Source organism: Ricinus communis, chromosome 6 (genome assembly GCF_019578655.1).
Source record: "Ricinus communis isolate WT05 ecotype wild-type chromosome 6, ASM1957865v1, whole genome shotgun sequence".
NCBI lineage: Eukaryota > Viridiplantae > Streptophyta > Magnoliopsida > Malpighiales > Euphorbiaceae > Ricinus > Ricinus communis.
In genome coordinates this window covers 24,766,471-24,781,524 of record NC_063261.1, presented here as the reverse complement: position 1 = coordinate 24,781,524, position 15,054 = coordinate 24,766,471, and positions in this window count along the sequence as shown.

Here is a 15,054-nt window from a genome sequence, read left to right as displayed (position 1 = left end):
GGTAGCTTTATAGTTCTAGGTTTTGAGATTTTCAAAGTTAAAGAGTATATAAGAAACAACCACGAACATTACCCTTTTAAATTTAAACCTAAACCTTAACCATATCCAACTCATTAGTCAGGTGAATGCTAATAAAGAAAATAGCTTTTATATAAAATAATATGTAAAAATTATTTAACTGCAATATATTTTAATTTTGTAAAGTCTTTCAATTAAGGAGTCAATGAATATAGAAATAGAAATTCAGGGACTTCTTAAATGCAATAGATTACAAGAGACTAACTAAAATAAATATATAAAAAAATACAATAACCAAGTTATAGGTTTAGCCTTTTTCATATAAGATTTACACCAGGCCAAATCATTGTCCAAATTATAACTCTAGATAAGGGGCAAAGGATTTACAATCAAGAGTAGACTCATTTACAAGTTTTATTCCTGAATTTAGTTATTATAACTAAATTATAACTCTAGCAATTATCTTCACTGTAGGTAATTGCTAGCAGCTATAATAAATTAGTTATTATTCTTTCCACCAAAATAAGAATTTGTTTTATTCCTATAATTTAATATAATACATGTTGGAACTATATTTTAAAGAAAACTTATTTTTTTAAAATTTAATTTCTTACTCAATTCGAAGGTGTTTTAGAATTTAGTCCAATTTTATATTTTCTAAAATATACTTTAATCTTTTTATCTAATCATTCCATGTTGACTTAATTGTGCAATTACAACAAATTGTAAGGGTTTTAACATCACTTATAGATCCTTCATTTTAAATATTAGACCTTGCAATTCATTCATTTGATCAATTCTTTTATTGTACAATTGAATTCGAGATACTTCATTCAAATATATCTATCAATATTTTTACTTTTTTTAAAAGCATATTTGGGTATCAAAATGCGTACTAGATATTTTTTAAAGATGGAATTGATCTTAATAAGTTACTGTGTGATTTAGAGAATGAATCTCAGATGTGTTTTCTATAACGTATTTTATCATTCTTTTATAATAAAATTTCATTATCCTCTCTCCTGGCTTGCAGACTTAATAGCATTTGAATTATTATATTTGATATAAACGAGTTAGAAAATTTAATTCTATTATGTAAAAGGTTACAATTTAGTAGGTAGTAATATAATATCAAATTGACAAGCGAAATTCAAACCACCATATCCTTTCAATGTATACATTTCTTTATTAATTATTTTATTAAATGTTGGTTTTGATCTAGAATATTTCATTATATAAATTTTATTTTAAAATTATTATAAAATTAACGAATTAAAGCAATAAATTTTTTTATTTTAAGATCGGAATATATACTCTTTTTTAAGTAATATTTACCCTCGTTACCTTTATACTGAAGAGTTATATTAAATTACCATAGAATACAATAATAAAGCACATTGATAAAAATAACACTTATTTATTACTCCTAAAAGCAAATATGATAAAAAATGAATTTTATGATTAATATTGAAACAATTGAAGACTCCCTTTATTTAAATTTAATAAAACTTTTTCATTTGCAGTAAATATTCTTTCCATAATATAAACTTATAAAATTATATATAGTCCTCACATCAACAGTAGTCTGCCTAAAACTTTTCACTATTTTAAATAATTTTTAGAAAAAACATTATTAGTCCCTAGAACTCTTCATATTTTTGTTTCAACTCCTATATTGTTAATCAATTTTTTTTAATGATTAATACTTAAAACCTCATAAATTCTTCCATATAAATTGTTAATTCTTTTTCATTTATATCATTTTTCTATATTTTATTTTAGCTTCATATACTTTGAAAAGAAACCCATCATTGGTCGAGAACAATTTGATGAGTTAGGAAAATACCATTTGACATTATCTTTTAAAATTTTTAAAAATTTATGAAATTGAAATATATTTATGTAATAAAATACTACTATGTATAAAAAGATAACTAATAGACTTTTAGTTTAGAAATATTAATTATATTTATTACTTTATTTAGCAATCTAATTTTTAATTCTTTTTATGTTTTTTCTAGATTTCACATACTTCTGATTATGGTCTGGAAGTGCACGCGTGAGCATTCCTCAAAAGAATATAATTACATACAAACTTTTGGAAGGACTTACTATTAATTATATTTTCCACTCCAAAGTAAATATTATTTTAGAGAAATCTTTTTATGTCAAATCATTATATTATTATAATGTATTATTAATTATAATATTATATTTAATTAATAATTAATGCTGCAATAAATTCTTAATTATATAAGCCCATCAAAGCAATATGAGTCTTTTATAAATATTTTATAATAATATGCCTTATAAAATGTTACCAAGAGAGTCAATTTTTTCTATACATTGATTATAGATGTTGAGTTGAATGAACGTGTTTGCTGCACGCGCTTGAAAGGCGAAGAAAGCAAGAGGGAGTGGCCTCCGTTTTAGTGTTAGTACCACTCAATCTATCTCTATTATCAACACCTGTGCAACATGCATACTTCACCAAGCAATTTTAACACCCTTTTTTTATTATATAAGATTACGTTTAGAAATATATATTATTAAATCACAATTAATATAAAAAATATTATTTTAATAATAAAATTATATACTAAATATATAATCATCACTAAATATTATTCTTTTTCAAGGTAAATACAAAAAAAAACTAATGTTCAATTGATCTTTTTCCATCTTTTTATTCATCCTACTCAATATTATTTTTTATAGTTCAAAATTATAAATAAACAATGTATATTCATCTAAAAATAATTCTTTGAAGAAAATTTAATATTAAACAATTAAATATATTTCGAATATTTAATATTTTTTAATATTTAATTAAATATGTATGTCACTCATAAACAATAATTATTCTTATTTAATTAATGCTTTGAAACTTCAAATAGTCAAACTTCCACGTATTGAGAGTACGCGTACGACCCTTATCATGATATTGTCGCAAAATCTTCTCCTTCTCATTCATTTGCTGACATTTGTCTACTTCGGTAGCCGTAGCAACCTTGAAAGCGAAAAGATTCAAAAGTGACCCTAATGTTTACCACCTTTGTCATATTGCACCTTTTAAATTCTTTTTATGTAAAAATAACCCCTGTATTCTCCAGAACAGTGTATTTAAATCTCTTTTAAAATATGATAAAAAAATCAAAATGAGAAAAAATTTCAAAAAAGATACAAAATTTTTGTGACAATGATTTTGTTTTTATAGGTATTCATAATTACAGAATTAAAAATAAAAAAATTTATATGATTGAAAAAATTTTGAATAAACACTTATATTGTGTTTGGTTTATATCCATAAAATTTATGTAATTCATTTGCAAATTTAGAGTTTATGTGCCTTAAATAAAGTGAATATTAATTTATAATTCTACATATTTAAATTTATATGGAATTAGTTATAACTAAATTAAACTCTAACAAAATAGGTAGAATTTTCAAATGAATTCCACGTTAGTTGGTCAATATATTTTATAACACTAAAATATTTCTTTCAATTTTAATATTTTTATTTTATTTTTTATTATTATTTTTTTTAAAAGAAAATATAGATTTCAACCAAATACAGCAGTAAGAAATTTTAAATACATTTAAGAAACCTATAATTTTGCACACTTGGAGTTGATATGAAATCACATTTATCTTTGACACTATAAATTAACTCAATATTTTGATTAATCGGATTTGAATTTGTGTGTGAATGATTTTAGAACGTTCACCAATATTCCATTATATTTTTATTTAATTATTGTTGGTGGGTTTTCTATCAACTTATCACCAACCAAAAAATTAAATTCATAGTCATGGATCATACCACCGACACCCATTAGTTTGGAGCTTCATGCTTGTTTTAGACCAAAAACAATGATAATAATAACTAATTTTTAGAAATTAGGTGTAGATTTAGTTCCTTTTGTTAAGCTTATATTAAAATATATGAGGCAAATTCAAACCATCTCATTTGGTGCCAAAAAGAATTGAAAACACAGAAAAAAAGAAAATCAATCACGAGAAATCATGATTGAATTGCAAGATTTTTTTAGAAGAAATCAGTAAACTATTATGTTATTTAACGTATTTTTATTTTAGGTGTATCTTTTTTATCAGAGATTGAATCCATCATCAGAAGAAGAATTAGACCAAAAATTCGAATACATTTTGAGAAAATTGTAGTTTATTTTTTTTATTGTGAATATTGGTCATTAACAAATAACGGTCAAATTACATAACACCTTTAGTAAGTATTGATATGGTAATTAAAAGAACAACAGTTATTGCATGTCACGTCAGAATCTCTTAACGGTATTATATAAATTGTTATTTGTTAACAATCATATTCATATAGTACTAAAGTAAAAAAATAAATCACATACTTTAAGGTGGAAATACATTAAATCATAAAATAATTTAATAAAAAAATTTTAAAATTTTTTAAGTAGATATAATTTGGCTACGATCTGTGCTATTTTTTCTTCTTTTATTTTAGAAAAATGAAAAAAAATATTTAAATCTAAAATCTAGTTAAAATTGCAAAATATATTTACCATTAAATTACTTTGTCGGTGCAGTCTTTTCCAAGTCTTAAAGAATGTAATGAGAAAAACTATTATTTTGTCTTTCTTCAGCAATCAATATTCACCTTTAAAAGATGAGAAAATAAAAATATATAACTTCATAGGTCAAATTTAAAATTATAATTTAAATTTATTTAGAAATTCACTTTAAAAGACTGAAGTTCCTAAATTTAATTTTCCTCACTGCTTTGATGAAAATTTATCAAATTCTTTTACAAAAGTTATTTCTTGTTAGCATATGATACATGAGTCTTTTATGAACCTAATATGAAATTACAATTTAGAAAAGAGAAAAGGAGAAAAGAACTTTCCCGAACATTGACAACATCATAAAAAGGATGGGAAAAAAAAAGAGTGGGATGGTTTAAAGAGGAAAGTATTAAGAATATCTATGATATTTTATTTTTTATTAAGTTTATAATATTACTAAAAAATTGAAAAGATAAAAAATAATTAAAAAATAATTATATCGTAAAATATAAAAAAAATAAAAAATAATATTTTTATTGATTTTAAAAATCTATAGATGGGTTAGTAAAAGTAATAGAATAGGCCCAAAGCTGCCCTATTTAGACCATGGGTCCTGAGTTGGGGAAACGGCTGGCAAATTGGGGTTCAGTTTCTAGCCTGCGAAAGTTGAATAATTCTTTTAAACGACAAATTGAACAAATTCATAGCAAAATTCTTTTTAAAAGAACAAGGAGAAATTTGTTTTGGAATATAATAATCCTGAAGATGTCCGAAGTTGAAAAGCTGAAACAGCAAACCCCACCCCCGACAACATCTGTAAAAGCAGTACGAATTGCAGTGTTTAGTTGCCATCTCCAAACTCCGAAGTTTGAGCCTTATTAATCTGATAAGACAAACAGATTTAATTACTTCCACCTTAGATTTTGCTCTAATTTTGGCATTCAGTTTTTACAGTCTATATATATTTAAAATATATAAAATATTATTTTTAAATGACAAAAAATTATTTCATAAATTTTAGTATAACTAGATAGTTAAAATTGGAATTTGAAATTTCAATTAAATTAAAAGTTATCATTTTATCTAATATATTTTTAAATGAATTTAATTTTTCAATTTATGACAATAACAGCTTTACTTTTCTTCATTTTATTCTTTTTTAGAAATAAAAATAATATAATATATACACCCATTTAAATACTTTCACTTTATACAATTAAACTTCAAGTAATTCAAGTATATAGGCTATTTAAAATTTATCTGTATAAAAAATTTGTCCCTAGTTATTTAATAAAATAAATTTAATTTAAATATAAGCTAACTCGTTAATTTATAGTGATTCAGTGATTTAATATTTAATTTAAATTTTTATACTTAAATTCATCTTTTTTTATATTTAATTTATTTTGAAAATAAGATTGTAAAATATTTAGTAAATATTAAAAGTATTTTTAATAAATTTAATGAATAATTTAATTGTAATATCTATATTTATAAAGCTCAATTAGGTTAGATTAAATTTATTTGAATTATTATTTAACATTTACAAGCAAATATCAAATTTATTTCATATTTATGTTTTTTAATTTAATGACTCAAATTTAAACTTAAATTTGTCCTTTCATTCTAAAAAGAAAATTTATTCTTACTTATGGATTAAGAAATATAAATTTTAGTTAATGTTTTTAATTTTTTTATTATTTTCTCTAAAGTACTTTTGTTGAATTTTTTATAAACTATAATTTAAGTGTATTAAAAAATAATTATGTTAACTAATAATAAATTTTCTAATAATTATTTATTAAATCAGTAATTCGAAGAAAATAAATTATAATTAGGTTAAATTAAAAAAATATAAAAATAAAAAATATTCAATTTTATAGTGATAAAACAGAAAGAGTTTGAATTTTGAGGTCTATCCATTGCAGACAAAATAAATTCAATTAATAATGTAGAAACAGTAAAATGTTGAAGAGAACGCCCCCATTAGGAGGAGACACCATTCTTGAGAACGCAAAGAAATTCACACTTTGATATTGCCAACTTTTGATCCCTCTATATTTGCAGAGAAACTTTTTTTTTTTTAAATGAGTTTGGTTTAACTCTATAAAAAAATTGTTTTATTTAAAAAAATATTAAAAAAGTATAAAATAAATTGAAAAAGATATTTTAGTATTATAGAATGTATTAACTTATTAATGTGGATTTTATTTGAAAATTTTATTTACTTTGATAGAATTTAACTTAATTATAACTAATTTCATACAAATTTGATTATGTAAAGTACTAATTTAACTTTCACTTTATTTAAAATATATAAGATTTTAGATTCACAAATTAATTTCATAAATTTTATAGATCTCAACCAAAAACTATATTAAAAAAAGGAACACTTTTTATTTTTATAAAAAAATTATAAAATTTATAAAATATATTTATTTTATAAGAAAAATTATTTTCTATTTATGTGATATTTTAAGTATAAAGGGTTGAGTTGGAATAAATAAAGTGAAAACTCATTGTTTTCATTTAAAAATAAATACTTCTTATATATATAAAAATATAAAAAAACATGTTAGACTTATAAATATTTTTCAAAGTTTAGTTATAATTTTAAGAATATAAAAGAAACTATATTCTAATTTTATTTTAGAAAAATAGTACAACATAAAATTTTATTTTCTATTTTTATTTAAAAACAATTAGAAATTGATATAATATTCTACTTGGTTGGGAGGTCTAAAAGAATTCGAATAATTGGAGTGAATTTGCTTTTTTAACGCATTCAAAATTATTTAAGAATTATAATAATTTCTTGAAAAATAAATACTTGATTTGATTTGTTCATAAATTTTTCTATTTATTATAAATTAACATTATCTGTAATAACAAATAAATGTATATTTATAAAATAAATTTACTTATTGATAATAAAGATAAATTTTAATAATTTTTTATTATCTTTTATTTACAGTAAAGTAAAACATTTGTATTTGGTTTTTTAAAAAAATAATTATACAAATAATTTAAATTTTATTTAGATTTGAATCATTTTATAATTGTTCAAATTCATTTAAAATATTTAAAACTCAAACCGATCTCAATTATTTATAATCTCATAAAAAAAATCTGAATAATAATATATTTAAACAGGCTTAACACGATTTCACTCCTAATAATTTCAAATCATCCTATAATAAAATCATAATATATTCTTCCTTTTTAAGAAAGAAATTCTTAAAGTAGTTTATTAAAATAATATTATTATGATCACTACTTTCGTTTGCGAATCGAGTTATTATAAAAATTAAACATAAATTATATTTAATCTAATTTGATTAAATTTTAATTTTTAAATTTAAGTTCGAGTCTGATTTAGTTCAAATACTTAAATTTAACATTTTAATTAAATATGACACACAACCAAAAATATTATAGTTTTTTTACATATAGTTTTAAATAACATATAAATATCAAGTCAATTAAGCAAATATGTCACAATGAAAAGATGATAAATAATGTAATAAATCAATATTCAATCTAAAATAATAGTGTTATAAATCCTTTAATGAAAAAGATGTGTTTAATTTAAAAAGATTATAAAAATAACCTAAAGAGATTTTTTAAAATAAAAAAAAAATTCGAAAAGAAGAAAAGGCCTTGAAAAGGGGTTATTTTTGTGTTAATAGCTGAGCTGATAAATTGAGGCAGGGTGAAAAGGGGTAACTGCTTAATCAGTTTTTAAAGGGAAAAAGGAAAGGCAATAGCTTAATGAAGTGCGGATCCTTGGATTTTGGTGATACAAGTTAAGGGCCCCACTATCCATTTTTGCCTTACTTGCCTTAGTGGACAAGTATCTGTATCCCCATCCTAACGTAATCCTCACTCACTCCTTTAACCTCAGTACCACTAACAGTACTGGATTTGGATTCCTTTGCCCCTAAATCTTCCACCCAAAAACAAAAAGAAAAGAAATTGAAATAAAATGAAACTTTTTTTTCTGTTAATGTCTAATAATAGAATTCTATTTATGAAATCTTATTATCTATAAAAATATATATATCATAATAAAAAAAAATTTGTATTGATAATATTATATTTTATTAATTAAAATTAATAAATATATATCAATTATCGATCAATTTTGCATATAAATATAACATATATTTGAATCAGATAATATTTTATATATATATATATATATATATTATTATTTAAAAACCTTTCATATTAAATACCAAAACTCAAACCTAATCAAACTCAAAAAGAAATTCAAATTTTTACTCTTTGAGCAAAATGGAAAATGGTCGGACTTTTGATCAAATGTTGAGGAATATGGTTAGGTGGCATATTTATTTAAATTTCTTTAATCAATGGGATGGATTAGAAAGGTATCTAATCTCTTATCTACTAAACATTTCCATATTCTTCAAGATAAGACAAATAAAGATAACTCCTTCAATCAATACTTTGTCTCCATCCTTTTCTATAATTGCACTGTTAAAAAAGTATTTTTTAATGATATATAGATGATATTGTTGTCCTGATTTTGATAATTACTTTTTTTTAAAAATTAAAATATTTCAGTTACAATCTATAATTTTCTTAATATGTTGTTTACTTGTTGAATATCCAAAATATATTTACATTTCATACACTTAGTCTTAATTTTATAAAAACAAATAAGAAATTAATAAATTAAATTTAACAAATAACTAACATTAAAAAATTAAAATTTTCTCAATTTTTAAATTATCCACAATCAAGTGTTTTTAGATAAATATTTTATTTAATCAAACTAAATAATACAGCTGGTAATTAGTGACTAGTAGCTAATAGTTAATAGTCGGTAGCTAGTAGTTGATAATTTAAAATGTTTGATAAAATTTTATTAATTGTTGTATTTGTATGTTAAATGACAATTAAATATGTAATTTATTATTAAATATATTTCATCTTATAATACTATTTTAATAGTACAATTTAATATAAATTACTTATAATAATCAATAATATTTTAACTAATTTTAACTGAACTCAATTATATTTATTATTTAAAATATTCATTAAAACTATTTTTAAAATAAAGATTAAAATTTAAATTTCATTAATTGAAAATTTTCGATCTTAAATGCTATAATTATGAATATTATAATTATTTATCTGTCTAATTTTAAAATAATAATTATTTATATCAAATTAACTTAAAATAAACTATTGTTAATAATTTCTAATAAAGATAATATTGTCCAAATAAATAAAATGATCAAATCATCTATTAGCTAATAAGAAAAAATTCTAAAATAAAGCAGATAAAATCAACATCGGATTCGAATTAAATCAACTATCAATGCTAATTTTTAAGTCTTACCAAGCATATTTAATTTAGTTGTTGAGTGAGTACAAGCTGCACAAAATCTCTAAACTAAATAACTAGAGTTAGTTTTCTAATTTGATTATAATTTTTTTTAGGTAAAATTTAAAAAACTACTTTGTGGTTTGACGTTTTTACATTTGAGAGACGAAGATATTTTTTGTATCAAATGAGTACCACATGTTTTATTTTTTTAGCATTTCTTAGGTACACATTTATGTTTTTATTATTTTTTATATAGTTTTGCATGTGTTTAATATGTACTGTTACTAAATTATAATTTTATAAGCAATATATTATCTAACAATGCATCAAAAAATTCATAAATATATTAAAAATTTATTTCTTAAATTTATTTAAAATTAAAAAATATATATTTTATTAATTTTTAAGATTAAAAAATATCTAATTTGATGATAAATTAATTAAAAATACCTATTTTATTAGATTTTTATATTTTTACTAATATTTACAATCTAAAAAATGAGAAAAACATTGAATGTACCCAAAAAATGCTAAAAAAAAATGAAGCACATGTTGTTCTTTTAATACAAAAAATATATTTGTACCTAAAGTGTAAAAGCGTCAAACCACATAATTATTTTTTAAATTTTACTATTTTCTTTTTATTATTTATTATATGATTATTATTTGGATATACTTCTCTAAAATTCTTTAAAAAAAAAATAATCTAACATTTAAATGTGTATTGATAATTTGATATTGTATTTTCGATATGTTATATAAAATATGGGGTAATTACGATTTGCTTCTTTTGTTTTTTCATATTATACTAGTTACTTCCTAACATTTAAAAAATATTTTTTTTCATTTTTCTATTTTATAATTTATATACTAAAAATTTATTCCGTCATAATTTCCATTAAACAACTGTTAATTAGGTTTGATTTTATACTATTTGCCCCTTGATTTTTGTGTATATATAAATAGCCCCTTATGGTTTATTTATTATATTAAAACCTCCTTATCTAATATTTATGTAAAAATCAATTTAGTTTTTGTATAAAAATAATTAACCAGTATTTTTTAATTACCTTAAGCATAATTAAATTCTAATAAAGTACTTATATTAATCAAAATATTAAAATTTATATAATTTATTTTTAAGTTTTTTAAATAAAATAGATATAATTCTTATTATTAATTTTGTTACAGTAGAGTTGTAACTTTGATAAGAAGTTTGAGGATAATTTTATCAATTAGTTCATTAATTACATTGACTTTCAAAACGTAGGGGGATTTTAGTGCAATAAATAAAATAGAGGGGGCAAATAGTATAACATCAGACTTAATTAATGATTCCGTAACGAAAATGCTGACAGAAGGTGTTTTTAGTATAAAATTGTAAAATAAAAAAATAAAAAAATATATTTTTAAATGCTAGGAGTAAGTAGTATAATATAGAAAAATATAGGACAAATAGCAATTACCCAAAATATGATTTAGGTAGTTGCGCTTTGAAAGTAGTTTAAATATATATATTTATCTTTATACCTATTTTTTACACATAATTATTATGTTGATGTGTATGTTTCATATTTATTATATACTTAATCTTTTAATTAATAAGTTATTTTTTAATTACACAAACATTATAATCTTGAAAGAGTAACAAATAAGATTTTAACTAGTATAATAGTTTTTTAAATATATAAATAAAGATTTCTCTTTATGTGTATTTAAAATCTGAAATATAATATTTTTGATATATAATTTTATATTTATTATATAATCAATATGTTAGCTAAAAATTAATTTTTAATTAAATAAAATTTTAATTTTATAAAATAGCATTTAACTATATTTCTAATATTATATTAAAATAATAAGTTAACTTTCTAATTATAGATAATAGTATTTTGATTGTGTTTTTAGTATTAACTGTACAAATAATTAATAAATCAATTGATAAATATTTTTAAAATAATCTTATAAAATCTTAAAATATAAAAAATATAAAAATACATAAAATATTTTAATTTATTCTTTTTAAAATATTGAAAATTCTATTAAATTCTTTTTATAAATTTCTTTTATATTGTTACTTATAATTAAAATATAACAGGAAATTAGGGCTGAGCACGGGACTGAGAGATCTTGAATCGTACTATCGAACTGAAAATATCCGTTAATTATTTGACTTTCTTCGAACCGGATGATACCGAAATTTTCTTTTGGTATGATTATGGATATCATTAGTTCTCCATATAAAAAGTCGTACCAAATCATCCTATATTATCCCGAATCGAATAACAGAAACTAGAACCGATTTAAAGTTTTATTTATTTAGATATATAATTATTTTTATAATAGATAATTTTAAATTTTAAGTTCAAACTTAGACTCAAGTATAAAAAGCATTAACAAATACAAATCTAACAATTTTATTCTAATAAAATTTAAGCTTATTGGTCTAAATATAAAATAGAAACACTAAATTTTATATTTTGTTACAATATTAACTATTCACTAAATTTATCTCAATTATTTTTGCAAGTTATAAGTTCACATCATTATAATTTATTTAATTAAAAAATATAGAATCTATTCTTTTTTAAATCTTAATAATGAAAAGTACTATGGTACCAAACATATTAATTTTATTAACTTATGATGATATAGTACTAATATGATATTAATTATATTTTTTGAATAGTTTTTATTAATAATGTGTCTTTTAATAAAAAGATACTATATTGCATTAGAAGGACCAAATGAAATGTATTTATCAGCTGGACAATGAAATTTTATAAATATTCAATTTGGTGGGTTAGAACTATTAAATATATATTTATTTAATATGCAATTGTTTATTAGCTTGGTGGATTGAAAATAAACTTCTATATTATGTAGTTGTTGAATACAAATATAATGTAATTGTAATGATTTTATTTTTTGTTGTATAATTTTAAAGTAATTTTAGTTCAAGATTTAAGCTAAATTTTTTTATAATTATCTAAAAGTAGAAGATTTTTGAACGTCTATTATCTCGTACTGTATCGTACCAAACCATCCTATTAGACTCGAATCTCCATATCAAACCGTTTTAAAAAATTGGTATGGCTTGAGAAATGAATTTTTATGCTACGGTAGAATTCTAAAATCTAATTTTAAAATTTTTGACATTTATTACGGTTCTGAACATTTTTAAATTTCTAGATTCCTTATAACCGTATTCACCCCTACAACACTTGGTCAATTAATTAATATAAAATTAGGAAGCTATACATAAATTTTGTCATATTTGTGAAGGAGTTTGACAGAATACAATTATATTTCTTTTTAGAACAAAAATCTTTATTATGTGAAATTTAACATGAAATTTAACAAAAATATAATAAATAGTAGTATATAGTGGTAAAAGGATTGAACTCTTAGTTATTAAAAAAAATATACATATAACCACTTAAACATGAGATACACGTCTAGAATGGTTTAGGATTAGTATAGGCTAGGGTAAATTTGGTCCTTAGATTATATTTCAAACTTCAATTTTTTTGGTTGAATTCACCCTTATAATTTCTATTAGAAATAAATATGTGATGATAATGTTTGGAAGTATAAAATTTTATATAAGAAATATAAAGAGCTTCATGATTAATGTCGTTAAAATTGGTCGACTTAATATAATTGAATAAGAAAGATAATAAATAGTAGTATATAATAACAAAATTTATATAGAGACATGACATTAAAACATTATAAAATATTTATATTAAAAATACTGAACTATTAATTGTTAGAGAAAATATAGTCCGCGGCTACATCAATTGTAACGTTTAATATTTTTTTAATCCTTTATTGCCTTTTAACTTTGCTCTAAAATTGAAAAATCTTTTTATTTTAATATAATATCTCTTAAAAATTTTGTATTTAGAAATTCATGGATGAACTACATTTTTTATATTTGTACTATGCAACAACTATAGATAAATAAACGAATGACAAAATAATTATAATATTTGATTAAATAATTATGAGATAAATAAATGAAAACAATACTCGATGTAAACCTTATAAGTTAAGGTAAAAAAAAAAAAGAAATAAAAAGAGTAGATGTGTAACAAATAGAGGAGCAAAATAGTAATAACAATATATTAGTTTTATATAAATAAATAGTAGTTGTCTATAGATAAATTTATATAGAAATAGGATATTAACAAATTGAAAAATAAAATAATTAAATTCTTTTTTTCTTACCCATGTCATCATACTAAACTAGCAATAGAATTCTACATGCATGGTTGAGGTACATGAAAATTTAGATTTTATTTTTCTAACATGCTAAACTAATAATCAATTTGATTATTTAATTATACTAAGCTAATACGATTTTATTAATGTATTAGTTGTAAATTATCCTATTAACTTAATATACTAAACTATAGAGTTTTTAATTAATTTTTGAGTAGTTTATGTGTATTTTGATTTATTAAACTAGCAACTAATATGTTATCATTATCTCAAAAGACAATCAATTAAGCTAATGAATACATGGATATGCATATTAGATGTATTCAATCAATAGCAACTCCTGTTATACAGTAATTTTGTGATTTGTGTAATTAGATAATAAATATTTTTTTAAAAAAATTTTAATTGTAAGTTTACTTATTGAATAATTAATTCTATATGTATTAATTTTATATTAAATTATTTTATAAAAATCACAAATATCATATAAATATATTCTATCTGTCAAAAAATAGATATGCTAAGCAGAATATTAAATATATATGATTAAGTAGGTTAGAGTTATATACGACAATATTTGCATCATAATATTAGTGTATTTACATAAAATAAAAATAAAAAATATATTTTCAACATAATAAAATTAAATTGGCTAAAAATAGGATTAATAGAAAAGATAAAACAATTTTTTTAGTTGAATTAACACGCAGTTATAATTTTTTTTTTTATGGTAGTTAAATGAGTATAAGTTAAATTACTAGGCTCCTCTATAGTAATGTTAAATTTACAAGTTTGTCTCTTTATTTTTAAAAATTTATAATGGTTTTTTCGAGATTTGAATTCTTTAATTGATTAATTCCATATATTTTTTAACTAATATGAAAAATCTAAAAC